This window comes from Mobula hypostoma, chromosome 11 (genome assembly GCF_963921235.1).
Source record: "Mobula hypostoma chromosome 11, sMobHyp1.1, whole genome shotgun sequence".
NCBI classification, from domain to species: Eukaryota; Metazoa; Chordata; class Chondrichthyes; order Myliobatiformes; family Myliobatidae; genus Mobula; species Mobula hypostoma.
The window spans coordinates 12,092,685-12,109,870 of NC_086107.1; the positions used below are offsets into that span (position 1 = coordinate 12,092,685).

Genomic DNA, 17,186 nt, shown 5'->3' on the forward strand with positions numbered 1-17,186 from the left:
TCCCCCTCTCACCTTTAAATGTACGCGTTCCAATTTATGACATTTGTACCCTGGGTAAAAATTCTGGCTACCTCTCTAAATTTTATAAGTCTCTCCTTCTAATGTTTCAGAGGAAGCAATCTTGAATTTGTCTAACAGTTCCTTGTAGCTCTTACCCTCTCACCCAGACAGCATCCTTCTAAACCTTTTCTGCACCACCTCCAAAACCTTCATATCTTTCCTGTAATGCAACACCCAGAACGGCTCGCAATACTCCAAACTTTTATAAAAACTTTGCCATGACACTTTTCTCTTTTCATAAAGAAGGTCACAAACTCTGAGTTTCATTATACAAATAAAACTAATGGAGTAAATGGTGTTTATTGATTGTAGATGTTGCTCTGTGTGGATACTGGCAAAGATTTTCAGGTTTGTTTTAATTAAGGGGCAACATATATACTCAGTGGCCATTTTACTAGGCACACCCGTACACCTACTGGTTAATGCAAATATCTAATCAGCCAATCATGTGGCTAAAACTCAAATGCATAAAAGCATGCGGATGTGGTCAAGAGGTTCAGTTGTTGTTCAGAATGAATGGGAAGAAATGTGATCTATGTGACTTTGACCATGGAATGATTGTTGGTGCCAGATGGGGTGGTTTGAGAATCTCAAACTGCTGACCTCCTGGGATTTTCACGCAGAACAACCTCTAGAGCGAAAAGTGTGGAAAGCAATAACATTTAATGAATGGCAGTTCTGTGAGCAAAGGCGACTTGTTAATGAGAGAGGTCAGAGGAGAATAGCCAGACTGGTTCAAGCTGACAGGAAGGCGACAGTAACAAAGATAACCATATGTTACAACAGTGGTGTGCAGAAAAACATCTCTGAGTGCACAACATGACAAACCTTGGAGTGGATGGGCTACCCAGCAGAAGACCACGAACATACTGAAATTGATTTTCTGACCACTTCATTAGGTGTCTGCTGTAACCCGCTGAAGGGGTCCCGGAGTGTAAGAATTTCAGGTGAAATGTACATGAATATGCAGATTTACTGTATCCATGCAGAAAGGTGCTGGAAAGCTGCCATTCCTCCAGTCTGGCATCTCACTGAGCTGAGACAACTGCATGCTCTGTCTGTTGAGATTAATTTATTGCCTTTTTTTATGAACTGGAATTAGTGACAGGGGATGTTTGTTTGCAGAATTGTGGCAATTTTTACATCTGTAGTTTGGCAGCCAATTATTATAATTAAATTCTGGAGCAGGGCTTGCAGTGACCTCCTGTGCAAAGCCTGTCAGTGCACAGCTTAGACTGAGCTTTCTAGAGAGTCCAGATGGTGGATGTGGATTGAGCCATTAGGACATCATTCCACACTTGATTTACTCCTTACTGGTGCACAGTGGAGCAGAGGTGGCATCAGTAATGTTGATGTTTACTGCACTTTGCTCTTTGGCTAAAGCGATGGAAGTTAGAATGGAAGGAGAGTGTTTAATATTTGGAATGAGCAGGTGAGGGAACTGATTGGGTTTGGTAATCACAATGGGGTAAGAGAATGAAAGAAAAAAATTGAGAGATATAACTATCCTTTTTGTCTCTTGCCTGCATCGAACTCCCAGCCTGGTGCATTCCAGGATTGGAGTTCCATACGAGCAAGAGGCATGAACAATGGTGACCCCCTGGTTACATAAATTGGCGAGACTGGAGTTCGAGGCCTAGTGTTCTGTGTCCCATTATCGGTGCCTCCAGAGCTCAGTGTCCCTATCTAGGGTTCCCCTTTGGTCGTCATCAGTGAGTCCTGGGGTTGATGCTGACTTACCACATGATTGAATCATTCCAATGAAGTCCCATTCACCAAACTAATCAGCATTGGAATGTATTAGGACCAAGTGTGTATTAGGACCATGTGGAGCTGTAAATAAAGTGGACTGCTGGACCATCCTATATGTTGAGCCTCTCAACTGTATCAATTGACATTCCGGCTTTGAAAAAGTTGAAAGCGATGGAGATCAGGGGTGTCAGGGGCAAGTTTTTCACACAGAGAGTGGTGGGTGCATGGAATGCGTTGCTGGCGACGGTGATAGAAACATAGAAACATAGAAAACCTACAGCACAATATAGGCCCTTCGGCCCACAAAGTTGTGCCGAACATGTCCCTACCCTTAGAAATTACTACGCTTACCTATAGCCCTCTATTTTTCTAAGCTCCATGTACCTATCCAAAAGTCTCTTAAAAGACCTTAATCTTAAAAGATAGAGGCAGATAAAATAGGGTCTTTTAAGAGACTCTTAGATAGGTACATGGAGCTGAGAAAAATAGAGGGCAATGCGGTAGGGAAATTCTAGTCAGTTTCTAAAGGAGGTTACATGGTCGGCACAACATTGTGGGCCGAAGGGCCTGTAATGTGCTGTAAATTTCTATGTTCTACATTAACATATGTTGGTGATAATAAACCTGATTTGGTTCAAGTTGTTGTGCTTTGTGACTCCAGAAACTAATCGAAAGAATAACATGTGAGCCAGGAAAACATGCCAACTTAGTTTCCTTTCTTTAGCAAGGCACTCAAATATAACATGATGGCATAACTGTCTGCATGCCATTCACATACTTCTTACATATATCCATAATGTATTATGTAAATGATGCTTAATCAAACAATCTATTTACAATATTTCACATATATTACTGAAATATTAAATACACTATACAAGTGCCCTTTGAAATTGTAAAATATCAGAGATTCATTTTCCACAGTATCACAGAGACAACTTGAGTTGGAAAATCTTCGCTGTATGAATGATTGACTTATTTTGATAAGTAAACGAGCTTTCCCTGCCTTAGAACTTTCATTGAGACACTTCATTGGAGAACTAGGGTTCAGTGCAGAAGCAGAAAACAGTGATTTAATTTGGAGAAGAAGATGTTGATGTAGAGGATTTTTTTGATGGTTGGAACTTTGCAGTAGCAGCAATAACTGTTATGCCTCTGTGCCGTTTATTGTTAGTGACAGCTTGGCTCTGAGTTCTATTACATGCTAATGGTGAGAGGAGGGGTTGCGTAATCGTTGGGTGCACTCAATATAGATTTATTAATGAATTACTTTCAATCCCATCACAATTGTTATGAACAAGAGAAAGTCTGCAGATGCTAGAAATCCAAAGCCGCACGCACAAAATGCTGGAGGAAATCTCACAGGGATTTCAGAAGAATGAGGGGTGACCTTATTGAAACCTATCGGATGTTGAAAGGCTTCAATAGAGTGGATGTGAAGAAGATGTTTCCTGTAGTGGGGAGTTCTAAGACCAAAGGACACCACCTCAGAATAGAGGGGGATGTCCTCTTAAGACAGAGATGAGGAAGAATTTCTTTAGCTAGAGAGTGGTGAATCTGTGGAATTCGTTGCCACAGGTGGCTGTGGAGGCCAAGTCACTGGGTGTATTTAAGGCAGAGGTTGATAGATTTTTGATCGGTCAGGGCACAAAGGGATTTGGGGAGAAGGCAGGAGATTGGTGAGGAGAAGGAAAATGGATCATGATGAAATGGTGGTGCAGCTCAATGGACTAAGCAGCCTAATTCTGCTCCTATATCTTGTGGTCTTTTGGGATTTAACAGTTCAGGCAGCACCTATGGATATGAATAAACAGTCAATGTTTCAGGCCGAGACCCTTCTTCAAGACTGAAAAGGAAGGGGGAAGACACCAGAATTGTTATTACAAGTGTAATCCCACCAGTGTCTAATTTACCTATCAGTCAAAGATGTCAGCTCTGTGCCATTCAGCTGTGGATTTATAAGTTGTGCTTTATACTCTTATGCATCCAAATGGTGTTAGTGCAGATGGGAATTTTGGAAGGAGGTGGAGGAGGTGGTGATCCCACACCACCGTTTCAGGAACAGTTATTACCCTTCAACCGTCACTCTCCTGAATTAGCTTGGATAACTTCACTCTGCTCAACACTGGACTGATTCCACAGCCTGTAGACCCACTTTCAACTCCTGTCCTCAATTTTATTTATTATTTTCTATGTACTATTATTATTGTTTTGTTGTATTTACACAGTTTGTCTTCTTTTGCACACTGGTTGTTTGTCCATCTTTGTGTGTAGTTTTTCATCAGTTCTATTGTATTTCTTTGCATCAACTGTGATTGCCCACAAGAAAATTAATCTCAGGTTAGTACAGTACTGCGCAAATATAGCTAGGGTGCTTAAGACTTTTGCACAGTACTGTAGTAATTTTATGTATTGTACTGTACTGCTACCAAAAAAAACCAAATTTCATGACATATGTGAGTGATGATAAACCTGATTCTAATGGAGAGTGGGAAGGAGGCAGGGAGAGGGGTATCATGGTTGGGGGAGGGGTGGGGGTTGGAAGTACCAGAGAGATATTCTGTAATGATCAATCAACCATTTGTTGGAATCAAATGACCTTGCCTGGTGTCTTATGGCTTGGTGTGGCCGCACCCTTGCCACCCACCATCCCTGGCATTCCTTCTCTGCCACCTGTCCCACGCCCCTCCTGTGGCACTCCTCCCTTGCCATTCCCAGCATCCTTTGCTCCTGGCAGATTTACAAACTCGCTTTCCGTTCCACATTGATAAATACAAACCTGTGCAAAAGGCTTTCGCTCTCCAGCTATATATATGTGCTTAAGACTTTTTCACAGCACTGCATGTCATGAAACCTTTTGTCTTGCAGCAGCAGTACTGTGCAATACACAAAATTACTATGGTACTGTGCAAAGGTCTTAGGCACCGTAGCTATATACAGTGTGTATGTATGTATATATTTATATACTTTTGCACAGTACTATATATGGTGACATATACATACTTTGATAAAATAAATTTCCTTTGAACTTTGAACTAGTTGGCCAAAGGATCCATTTCTGTCTGCATGACTCTATCCTCTCAGTGCCATAACGTTTAAAATGGTTTTAGCTGGGCACAATGCTTCCCTGAGGATTTATGCCGAACAGCTGGTTTAAGATGGTGCTACTGAACAACTGAACTGAACTGACTGAAGTTGAGTGACAGCTTACTCATGATTCATAAAGCAAGAAATATGAGAAAAGACTTTATTAATAACACTTCGTCTGTGGTAAGTTGTGGCAAACTATCAGCACAGACAATGAAGAGGGGAGCGAAAGTAAGGCTGACTCGAGGGTCGAAGAATGCGGATGTGATGCAAATTCAGATCATGGCATGTTCGAGGAAAAGTGTTCGGAGTGAGGTTGTGGCATGTTCGAGGTGGAGCCGAAGCTGGAGTAAACTAATCATAGAGGAGTCGGAGTGGAGGAGTTTCAGTCTGTCCTGGATGGTGAAGGTCCTTGATGATGTATATAGCCTTCTTGACGCACCGACTCTTAAAACTGTCAGCGATGGGGCTGGCAAAGTCTACAACTCTCTGTAGCCTCTTGTCACTCTGTGTATCAGACCTTTTATACCAGACTGCGATACAACCAGTCAAGAGGATCTCCACTGTAAATCTATAGACATTTGGAGGAGTAGTTGACCTGCAACTTGAAACTTTTTGTGCTTTAGAGTGGTGTGTTTCAAACCTGTGTCCATGACAAATTTCGTGGCAATTTGTCAATCCTGTAAGGAGATCAAAACATCTCTCATGTTCCTAAGTTGCCTATAGTAGTTCAAATTATACAAGGTGGATGAATGCTCATTTATTGACTTGTAGAATGATGAAACTCCTGGGCCAAAACAGTTGAGAATCTCAAAGGGTAGGTCAAAGGCTATGTGTCCTGTAGCAAGTGGTGAATAACTTTCCTGACTTTCCAAAAGCTTACTGTTATACACACTCAGTGGAAATCTGTACCTCATGAAGGAGGTCACTGATTGTATGTTCATGGTCTTCTGCTGCTGTTGCCCATTCACTTCATGATTTGACATGGTATGCATTCAAAGATGCTCTTCTGCACACCACTGTTGTAATGTGTGGTTATTTACGTTACTATCGTCTTCCGGTCAGTTTGAACCAGTCTGGCCATACTCCTCTGACCTTACTCATTAACGAACTGTTTTCACCCACTGCTCACTGGAAGTTTTTTTTTGTTTATCGCACCATTCTCTGTAAATTCTAGAAACGGTTTTGCACGAAAATCCCAGGAGAGCAGCAGTTTCTGAGATACTCAAACCACCCTGCCTGGCACCAACAATCATTCCATGGTCAAAGTCACTTACATCACATTTCTTCACCATTCTTATGTTTAATCTGAACAAACTGAACCTCTTGACCTTGTTTTTATGCATTACATTGCGGCCACAAGATTGGCTGATCAGATATTTGTATTTAGAAGCAGGTGTACTAATAAATTGGCCACTGAGTGCAATATGCCCAAGTCAGGAGTGTGACAGAACACTCTCTGCTGACCTGGACATGTGTAACATTCAAGAAGCCCAACATCATTCAAGGGAAAATAAACTGTTTGATTGGCACAACATTCGCTGCACTAAACATTTCACTTCCTGCGCCATCAGCACAAGCAGGATTATTATGAATGTTCTAGAATTGCATTCAATGAAGCAGAAGTCACCTTTCTGTAGCATCAGCATTAAGACAATTTATATGTTATAAATGGGTTATAGCTGATGGTCTCTGAGGCGTCTGTTTAAAGAGAGCAAACCTTTGTCCTATTTAGCTGTGCACTTGTTCCAATTTTAGTGGTGACGTTTTAACAAAAAGCAAGTAGTTTTATTTGGCAATTGAGATAGACTTTGTACCCTTTCAGTCATGGGATAACCATTTACAAAAGAGAAGCAAAATTTTAATCCTCCAATTAGTTTGATGTTGAAAGGACTATCTTTGAACTATGCATCACAATGTCTTTTATCAATGAAGTTTACTTGATGTATTTAGAAAGAAACTCATTTTAGAATTCAGTGAAACTTACATTCAGTGGCCACTTTATCAGGTACAGGCGATGGTGAATTGAGTTGCTGCCACATGATTGGCTGATTAGATATTTGCATTATCAAGCAGGTGTACGGGTGTATCTACAAACGGTAATAAAGTGGCCACCAAATGAATAATCTTTACAAAAATCATGGCCTCTCCTATTCCCTGCCTGATGTCTCTGTATGAGAAATCATGGCCCCTCCTATCATCTATCTGTATGTCTCTGTCCGAAGAGCTTTTTATAATGCGTGGCTCCCAAGATGTTGATATGAAATGTATTCTTTCCAATTTTACAGGCAACCAGGAATGATGAAAGTAGCAAATGGAGGGATTTCTTTACATTTCTATCAAAAATAAACTGTTTAAGATATAATTATTTGTAGATATTCACTTTGATATTGACAGAACAGCTTTTGGTAGGATTGTGAAGGACAGTTTTATAAATACTTAACATGGATTGTGGCATCAAATCTGCTTTCAGCTCATTGTGCACTTTAATAAATAAACTAGTAAGGGAAAACAGAAGGAATGTGATTAAAATGAAGTGCCTCTCCTTTGGGTTCACAAGGTCCTGTAATCATGTATAATCATAAATTGAAGAGTTTCGGTACATGCTGGAAATACGGAGATACACGCATTGCAACACACCTGCCTCGTCACCATCCCCTTGATGCCCTTCCTCTTTCCCTTTCTCCCATGGTTCCTTCCCTTCTCCTATCTGATTGCTTCTTCTTCAGCCCTTTACCTCTTCCATCTATCACCCCCCCCCCAGCTTCTCACTTCATCTTCCCATGCCTCACCTTCTCCCTTATCTTCTCCCTCACCTGGTCTGATCTACCACCTTCTACCTTGTACTCCTTCTCCTTCCCCCACCTTATTCTGGCTTCCTCCCCACTCCTTTCCAGTGTTGACGAAGGGCCTCGACCCAAAACATTGACTGTATTTTCCCTTCCATAAATGCTGCCTGACCTGCTGAGTTCCTCCATCATTTCATGGATATATTCTTTGTTCCTCTGGTATGCCCACTCTTAACAAATAACTACAGTATTTTCTCCCTCCAAGAGCTTGAAGGTCTTTGGGCCATTGTTCAACTCGCTTGTTCTATAATTGGATTACTAATTCAGCACCAAATTTGTCATTATGATAATTTTTCAAAGATAGTTTTTTTCAGACATTTCTTCATCTCTTTATTTGTTGAGCTGTTGTTGATTAATTGGGCTAGTTCTTCTTGGGTTCCCCAGTTCCTCACTTATGAAGCTACAGAACACGGAACAAAAGGATATCCAATTAGGTCCCAGCCTCCTGCAGTTTCTTCATATCTCTGCTTCCTATAGGATGACGTAGCATCTTAATTTTTTAATTCCAGTAATTTTCTGGAACCCCTAGAATTTTTTTCTGAAGAATCACAAACTTACAGTGTCAGAGGTAGTTTTGTACATAAGTAAAAACCATTGTACTGGAACAGTCAACAGGATAGCCAACATCTGTGGGGAAAGAAAGAGAGACAATTTGGAACAAAAGGTATTGTTAAGTACATTTTTACAAGTCATTGAAGATTAATAACAGAGGGAGGAGAAGTTGGCAGCGCAATGCAGCGCGCGCAGCCATTCCGAATTGATATCATATCTATGAAGTAGGATGCCGTGCACAATCCTGATTTGATAGAGACAGATGTGAAGAAGCACGGAGGAACATCTGGAGTAAATTCTGAAATGCCTGCTTTGCTGCCACTGCTACTGTGTGATCGAGAATCTCCAGAGGGAAGGCCCCAAATCCTCAGCCTTGCCTATTGCCTGTTGCCGGGGCCGAGGTCGAAACGCTCGGCAGAGATGGTGCTCAGTGCATCGGTGTCGGGGAGCTGGTCGGAGGCTCGGAGTCGGACTGTGGTCAGATGCTTCCGGGATGCTGCCTCGGCAAGTTTGCGGTGTTGGAGGTTTACCGTCTGCGTGAGATGATGGGACTTTCGAGAGACTCTGTGACTTTACCGTGCCATGGTCTGTTCTTATCAAATTACGGTATTGCTTTGCACTGTTGTAACTATATGTTATAATTATGTGGTTTTTGTTAGTTTTTCAGTCTTGGTTTGTAATGTGTCTCTGTGATATCATTTTGGAAAAACATTGTATCATTTCTTAATGCATACATTACTAAATGACAATAAAAGAGGACTGCGTGCCCTCATAATCTAATCTAATATAAAGATTAGAGACATGCTCTGCAATCCAGGCAGCATCCTGATAAATCTCCTCTGTACCTTCTCTGACATGTATTAAATATATATGAATCTGGAACTGATTCCGTGTTACCATAATAGTTGAATTGTTTCTACTTCATCTCAGATATTTTGATGTTGTTGAGTGTTAACACTGAGGCATGTTGGCTGGGTTTACACTGGTGGCTTTTGGTGCAGGATCTAATACTGTCGCAGACGTACCCTGGCATTTCTTTGTCAATGCAGAAATGGAACTAATGAAGTCATTGGGGAGATTGTGTGAGTGTCTGACAGGAGCTAGATTCAAAAGTTGAGTTGCAAGCTTGACACTCTTGAAGGGGAAGACAACTGGTGCTACAATGTACATCCTTTCTTATTAGCACAGACACTTTTGTCACTGCCTCATTCATAATTGCTCTCTGATTGTGAAAACAGGGGAATAAATACGATTATCAATGAGTGTCTTTACTGACAGACTTACTGTTTCTGATTAGTTAGAAAGGGAAGCTGGGTATCTGGGTCACTCAATTGGGTTTGCTTCTCACACTCGTTTGAAGGTTTCCATATCAATGACCAATTCAGTTTGCCTGTGGTTCAGATCTTTTCTCTCCCAGCCCCATTAAGAATGCCTGGTGGCACAGGATAAAGGTAGAAGATACATGCAAACTTTGAATTTCTGCTGACTGTGAAACTGCCCACGTGGATTGGAAATGAAGCCAGTGCCATTGCCACCTACTTTGTTAGGAGTTAGAGGAGAGACGCTCTCTAATCCAGCAATGCATGCTTGGGTCCCCAAAAGATCAGCAAATTTCTACAGATGTACCATGGGGAGGATTGCCTCACTGCCTGGTATGGACGCTCCAAAGCACAGGATCACAAGAGGCTACAGAGGGTAGTAGACTCACCCTCACGGCAAAGCCCTCCTCACCAGTGAGGACATCCTCAAGAGGCAATTCCTCAAGAAGCCGGCATCCATCTTTTAAGCTCTCACCATCTGGGACATGCCCTCTTCTCATAACTATCATCAGGAAGTGATGTTGTGGGGATGGAACTGGACTCTCTCACGGTGGTGTCTGAAAAGAGGATGCTGTCCAAGTTGCATGTCATCTTGGTCAATGTCTCCCATCCACTACATAATGTACTGGTTGGGCACAGGAGTACATTCAGCCAGAGACTCATTCCACCGAGATGCAACACAGAGCATCATAGGAAGTCATTCCTGCCTGTGGCCATCAAACTTTACAACTCCTCCCTTGGAGGGTCAGACACCCTGAGCCGATAGGCTGGTCCTGGACTTATTTCCTGGCATAATTTACATATTACTATTTAACTATTTATGGTTTTATTACTATTTAATTATTTATTGTGCAACTGTAACGAAAACCAATTTCCCCCGGGATCAATAAAGTAAGACTATGACTATGACTATAGGAAGGAGGTACAGGAACATGAATACAGACACTTAATATTTTAATAACAGCTTCCTGGTCTCCACATCAGATTTTTGAATGATCTGTGAACCCATGAACACTACCTCACTATTCCTCTTTGATACATTTTTTTCGTACTGGACTGCTGCCACCAGATAACATATTTCACGACATATGTTAGTGATAATAAACCTGATTCTCGATGCTTTGCAAACCTGCACTGATCACAGTAAATATATCATGTAATTCTCTGATTTACTCTAGTATTCTTAAGCAATGAGTAGTACATATTCTGTTCTTTCCATTGCAGATGTTTCCTGGATGCCTCCGGAGGTTGTTCACCAACTGAGTTAGCAATTGTGAAATTAATCCAAAACTGACACGCTGTCAACGGGAAGCGAGTTCTACAGTTCTGAAGCAGCTTAATTGCGGTAAGGTATGGGAGCTTAATATAGTAGTTATATATCGTCCATAAAGGACAATGCCAGAACCAAGGAACTTTATACTGACTGGTTCAGTGCATCAGTTGCTTGCATATGGACATCGATGGGATGCAGAGCTGGGCTGAGAAGTGGTAGATATACTTTAATCCTGAAAAGTGTGAAGTAATTCAGTTTGGAAGGTCAAACCTGAAGGCAGAGTGCATGTCTAGTGGTAGGATTCTTAGCAGTGTGGAGGAGCAGAGGGATTTTGGGATCATGACTACAGATCCCTCAAAGTTGTCATGCAATTTGATTGGGTGATAAAGTAAGTATATGGCATGTTGTCCTTTATTAGTTGGTGAAATTTTCTCAAGAGCTGTGAGGTAATGTTGCAGCTCTATAAAACCCTAGTTCGACCACACTTGGAGTATTGCATTCTGTTCTGGTCTCCTCATTAAGGAAGGATGTGGAAGTTTTAGAGAGAGTGCAAAGGAGATTTACCAAGAATCTGCCTGTACTGGAGAACATGTCTAATGAGGATTGGTTGAGTGAGCTGGACTTTTCTCTTTGGAGTGAAGTTGGATGAGAGGTGATTTAATAAAGGTGTATAGAGGTGGTTAAGTTGTTAAGGCGTTCGTCTAGTGACCTGAAGGTCGCTAGTTCGAGCCTTGGCTGAGGCAGCATGTTGTGTCCTTGAGCAAGGCATTTAACCACACATTGCTCTACGACGACACTGGTGCTAATGCCCTTCCCTTGGACAACATTGGTGGCATGGAGAGGGGAGACTTGCAGCATGGGCAACTGCCAGTTTTCCATACAACCTTGCCCAGGCATGCGCCCTGGAAACCTTCCAAGGCGCAAATCCATGGTCTCACGAGACTAACAGATGCCTATGAAAAAATGATAAGAGGCATAGATTGAGTGGACAGCCAGAGACTTTTTCCCAGGGCAGAAATGGCTAACATGAGGCAATTAATTTTAAGATGATTAGAGGAAAGTATTGGGGGATGTCAGAGACAGGGTTTATACACAGAGAGGTGGTGGGTGCATGAAATGCATTGCTAGCATTGGTGGTAGAGGCAGATACATTAGGGATATTTAAGAAACTCTTAGATAGCAGATGGATAAAAGAAAAATGGAGGACTACGTGGGAGGGAAAGTTTAGATTCATCTTAGTGTTGGTAAAAGGTCTGCAAAACATTGAAGGTTGAATGATTTGTACTGTGCTATAGTGTAATTAAGTGCTTGAGGTACTGCATGATGCCATCACCAAAAAAAGAAACAGTCCACCCCAACATATTTCATATCATAGTTGGGATTTCGATCAGGTTTTTTTGAAGAAATTCCTGCTCAGTTACCATCAGCATATAACCTGTATCGCCAGAGGTCCCAACACACTAGCCCATTGCTATATTAAGATAAGGAATGCCTACCATTCCATGCCCAGACCGTATTTCAGGAAATCTAATCACTTGGCTGTCTCTCTCCTACCGGCATACAGGCAGAGGCAAAAGAGCAAGGCTCCAGAGGGATTAGGATAACAAGAGATTGTCGGGTGAGGCAGAGGAGTGGCTATGCGATTGTGTTGAGTCAGTGGACTGGCCTGTGTTCAAGGACTCATCTATGGATCTGAATGAATACACCATGGTTGTCAAAGAATTTATAAAGCCATCTGCAGATGAGTGTGTTCTCACAAAATCATTCAGTGTCTTCCCCCACCAGAAGCCCTGAATGAACCATGAGATCCACAATCTTCTAACGGGTAGATCAGAGGCATTCAAGTTTGACAACCAAGAAAGCTTTAAGGGGTTCAGGTACGATCTCCAGAAAATCATCTCACAGGTGAAGTGGCTATTCCAGTATAAACTTGATTCAATAAAGGATGTTCGACAGCTGTGGCAGGGCTTGACTCCTACAAAGTGAAATCAAGAGATGGAGGTGACAACAGAGCTTCTCATCCAGATCAGCTCAATGCCTTCTATGCTAACTTTGACCATCAAAACATGAAGAAACCCTCATGAGCTCCCACAGCCTCAGCTGACCCTGTGATTTTAGTCTCTGAAGCTGACCTGAGAGCATCGTACAGGAGGCTGAAGCCACAGCAAGCATCTGGCCCAGATCGTGTATCAAGCAGAGTACTAAAGAGCTGTGCTGATCAACTGACTGGAGTGTCCACTGAGATTTTCTACCTCTTGCTTCAGCAGTCTGAGAAACCCACCTGCTTCAGTTATATCAGTACCTAAAAGGAATGTGGTAACCTTCCTAAGAGGTCCAGTAGCACTTTCATCCACAGTGATGAATTGTTTTGAGGGGTTGATGATGAAACATGTCAACCCCCACCTGAGAAGCAGATTGGATCTGCTCCAATTTGTCTACCAGCACATCAGGTCCACAACAAGTGCCATTTCATTCAACCCTGGAACATCTGGACAGCAAAGATGCATGCAGCAGGTTGTTCTTTATTGACTACACCTTGGCATTCAGTACCGTTACCCCCTTAATCAATAAGCTTCAAGACCTTGGTCTCAGTAGCTCCTTGTGCAATTGTATCCTCAATTTCCTCACTGCAAAACTCAGTTAGTTCAGATTGGTAACATCTTCTGCACAATCTCTGTCAGCGTAGGTGGAGCACAAGGCTGTGTTCGTAACCCACTGCTCTACTCGCTTTACACTTGCTCCAATGCTATATTTAAGTTTGCTGATGACATCACTGTCGTTGGCTGAATCAAGGGTGGTGATGGATCAGCGTGTTTGAGGGAGATTGAAAACCTGGCTGAGTGGTGCCACAACAATAGCTTCTTACTCAATGTCAGCAAGAACAAGGAGTCAATTATTGTCTTCAGGAGGAGGAAATCGGAGGTCCACGAGCCAGTCCTCATCGGTTGGCGAGGGAGGAGGGAATTCAGCAGTGGTGAGGGTCAGCAGCTTTAAATTTCTCAGAGATATCATTTCAGAGGACCTGTCCTGGGGCTCAGCGATTATAGTCCAATGAAAGTGCGGCAGCACCTCTACTTCCTTAGAAGTTTGTGAAGAATTCGCATGACATCTGATACCTTGACAAACTTCTATAGATGTGTGGTGGAGAGTATACCTTGATGCAGCTAATATGTTGACCAGCTGCATCACAGCCTGATATGGAAACACCAGTGCCCTTGAATGGAAGATCCTTAGTGATGGATATGGCCCAGTCCATCATGAGTAAAGCCCTCCCAACCATTGAGCACATCCACATGAAACGTTGCTGCAGGAAAGCAGCAGCCATCCATCAACAGGAATCCCCACCACCCAGGGCATACTCTCTTCTCACTGCGGCCCATCAGGAAGAAGGTACAGGAACCTCAGGACCCACACCACCGGGATCAGGAGCAGTTATTACCCCTCAACCGTCAGGCTCTTAAAGCAGCAGGAATAGCTTCAGTTCCCACAACCTATAGCCTCACCTTCAAGCTCTCTTCACCTAATGTTCTTGATGTTTTTTGCTTGTTTATTATTATTATTATTTTCTTTTTGTATTTGCACAGTCTGTTGTCTTTTGAATACTGGTTGTCCACCCTGTCAGTCGGGTCTTTCAGTGATTCTATATGGTTATCGGATTTGAGTATGCTTGCAGTAAAATGAACCTCATGGTTGTATATGGTGACATATATGGACTTTAATAATAAATTTACTTGAACTTTGATTTATGTTGTATATGTTACCAGTGGTTTTACCATTGTTTGTGCTGATTTCCCACAATGGTTTTCCTAGTTGTCGGGATAGAGAGGGAGTCCTCACTGATCCCTAACAAAGAATTTTGGAGCCAAGCACATATCCTGCTCACATTTTTGGATTCTTTGACTTGGTTAATTGTTGAAATTAGTTATTGTTTATCTGAATCTTCAGAGATTGCCTATGGTTTTGCACTGGAGAATGAATCTAGTTCAGATCAGAGAGAGCAGTAGGAACTGTGAAGATTCTCTCACAGTTCCTGAAGACTGTGCATCTGCCAAGAGGCCTGTTATCAGTGATGTCTCTCATTGACTGGTGTTTTGGTTGTTGGTAATAACTATTTTCATGAATAACTCAGATGGAGTTCTTTGGAAATCCATGTATTAAATAGCATTTTTATGGACTTTTGCATTTTGGAACCAGTTAATGGCTTAGAAGGCAGGACTAATGAATTATTGACAAGAAAATCTGCAGATGCTGGAAATCTAAGCAACACAACAAAATGCTGGAGGAACTCAGCAGGCCAGGCAACATCTTTGGAAAAGAGTAAACAGTCCATGTTTCAGGCTGGGACCCTTCATCCGGACTGGAAAAAAAGATAAGAAGTTAGAGCAAGAAGGAGGGCGTAGAGGAGAAAGAAGTACAAGGTGGTAGGTGATAGGTGAAACTGGGAAAGGGAAAGGGATGAAGTAAGGAGCTGGGAAGTTGATTGGTAAGAGAGATAAAGGGTTGGAGAAGGGGGATTCTGATAGGAGAAGTCAAAAGACCATGGAAAGGGGAGGAGCACCAGAGGGAGGTGATGGGCAGGTAAGGAGAGAAGATGAGAGAGGGAAAGGGGAATAAGAATGGTGAAATCAGGGAGGGAGCATTTACTGGAAGTTTGAGAAATCGATGTTCATGCCATCAGGTTAGAGGCTACCCAGCCGGACCATAAGGTGTTGCTCTTCCAACCTGACAGTGGCCTTATTGCAGCAGTAGAGGAGGCCATGGATTGACATGTTGGAATATGAATGGGAAGTAGAATTAAAGTGGGTGACCATTGGGAGATCCACTTTATCTGGCAGACAGAACGTAGGTGCTTGGTGAAGCAGTCTCCCAATCTACGTCGGGTCTCCCCAATATACAAGGGGCCACACTAGGAGCACCAGATACAATAGATGACTTGCAGATGAAGTATCGCCTCACCTGCAAAGTCTGTTTGGGGCCCTGAATGGTAGTAAGGGAGGAGGTGTCGGGGCAGGTGTAGCTCTTGTTCTGCTTGCAAGGATAAGTACCAAGCGAGAGATCTGTGGGGTGGTGGGGGGGGGGTGAAGAATGGACAAGGGAGTTGCATAGGGAGTGATCCCTGGGGAAACTGGAAAGTGGGGGGAAGGGAAAGATACACTTGTCGGTGGGATCCTGTTGGTAGGTGAGGACAAGAGGAACCCTATCCCTGGTGGGGTGGCAGGAAGGTGAGTTGAGGGCAGACATACATCTTTCCCTCCCCCTCACTTTCTGCTTTCCTCAGGGATCACTCCCTATGTGACTTCCTTGTCCAATCATCCCTCCCCACTGATCTCCTTCCTGGTACTTATCCTTGCAAGCAGAGCAAGTGTTACACCTGCCCTTACACCTCCTCGCTCAATACCATTCAGGGCCCTAAACAGTCCTTCCAGGTGAGGCGACACTTCTCCTGTGAGTCTTTTGGGGTCATATACTGTATCTGGTGCTCTCAATGTGACCTCCTGTATATTGGTGAGACCCGACGTAAATTGGGAGACCAGTTCACCAAGCACCTACACTTTGTCTGCCAAAAAAGTGGGATCTCCTGGTGGCCACCCACTTCAATTCTACTTCCCGTTCCCAGGCCGACATGTCAGTCCATGGCCTTCTCTACTGCCATGATGAGGCCACACTCAGGTTGGAAGAGCAATAACTTGTATTCCATCTGGGTAGCCTCCAACCTGATGGCATGAACATCGATTTCTCGAACTTCTGGTCATTTCCTCCCCTTCAACATTCCCATTCCTGTCTCCCTGTCTCACGTCATCTCCTTACCTGCTCATCACCTCCATCTGCTGGTCCTCCTGCTTTCCATTCTTCCATGGTCTTCTGTCCTCTCCTATCAGATTCCCCCTTCTCCAGCCCTTTTATCTCTTTCACCTGTCAGCTTCCCAGCTCTTTACTTCACCCCTCCCACTCTCCCAGTTTCCCCTATTACCTGCCACCTTGTACTTTTTCATCCCCTCCCCCCACCTTCTTGGTCTAACTTCTTATCTTTTTTTCCAATCCTGATGAAGGGTCTCGGCCTGAAATGTCGACTGTTCATTCTTTTCCATAGATGCTGACTGGCCTGATGAGTTCCTCCAGCATTTATTGCGTGTTACAAATGAATTATTGCTTCTGCCCTACGCCTGGCTTAGATAACTAGCTCAAACTCTGAAATTTGCCCTAAATCGTTTTCTGGCTCGAGATACAAGAATACTTGTCCTTGTCACCCTATGCTATGTGCGAGGGTAGGTGAGATCAACTATCTGTACCCAA

The 17,186-nt window shown here is 43.0% G+C and overlaps 1 protein-coding gene across 1 annotated transcript in view; it reads left to right on the forward strand.

Moving 5' to 3' along the window:
• Window positions 1-10,945: 10,945 nt before the first annotated feature.
• shank2b (SH3 and multiple ankyrin repeat domains 2b) overlaps window positions 10,946-17,186 on the forward strand; it is a 1,127,200-nt gene continuing 1,120,959 nt past the window's right edge. The window contains exon 1 of the mRNA XM_063061684.1: window positions 10,946-10,969. The gene's annotated coding sequence lies outside the window, so the exon portion shown is untranslated. The remainder of the gene's footprint in view (window positions 10,970-17,186) is intronic.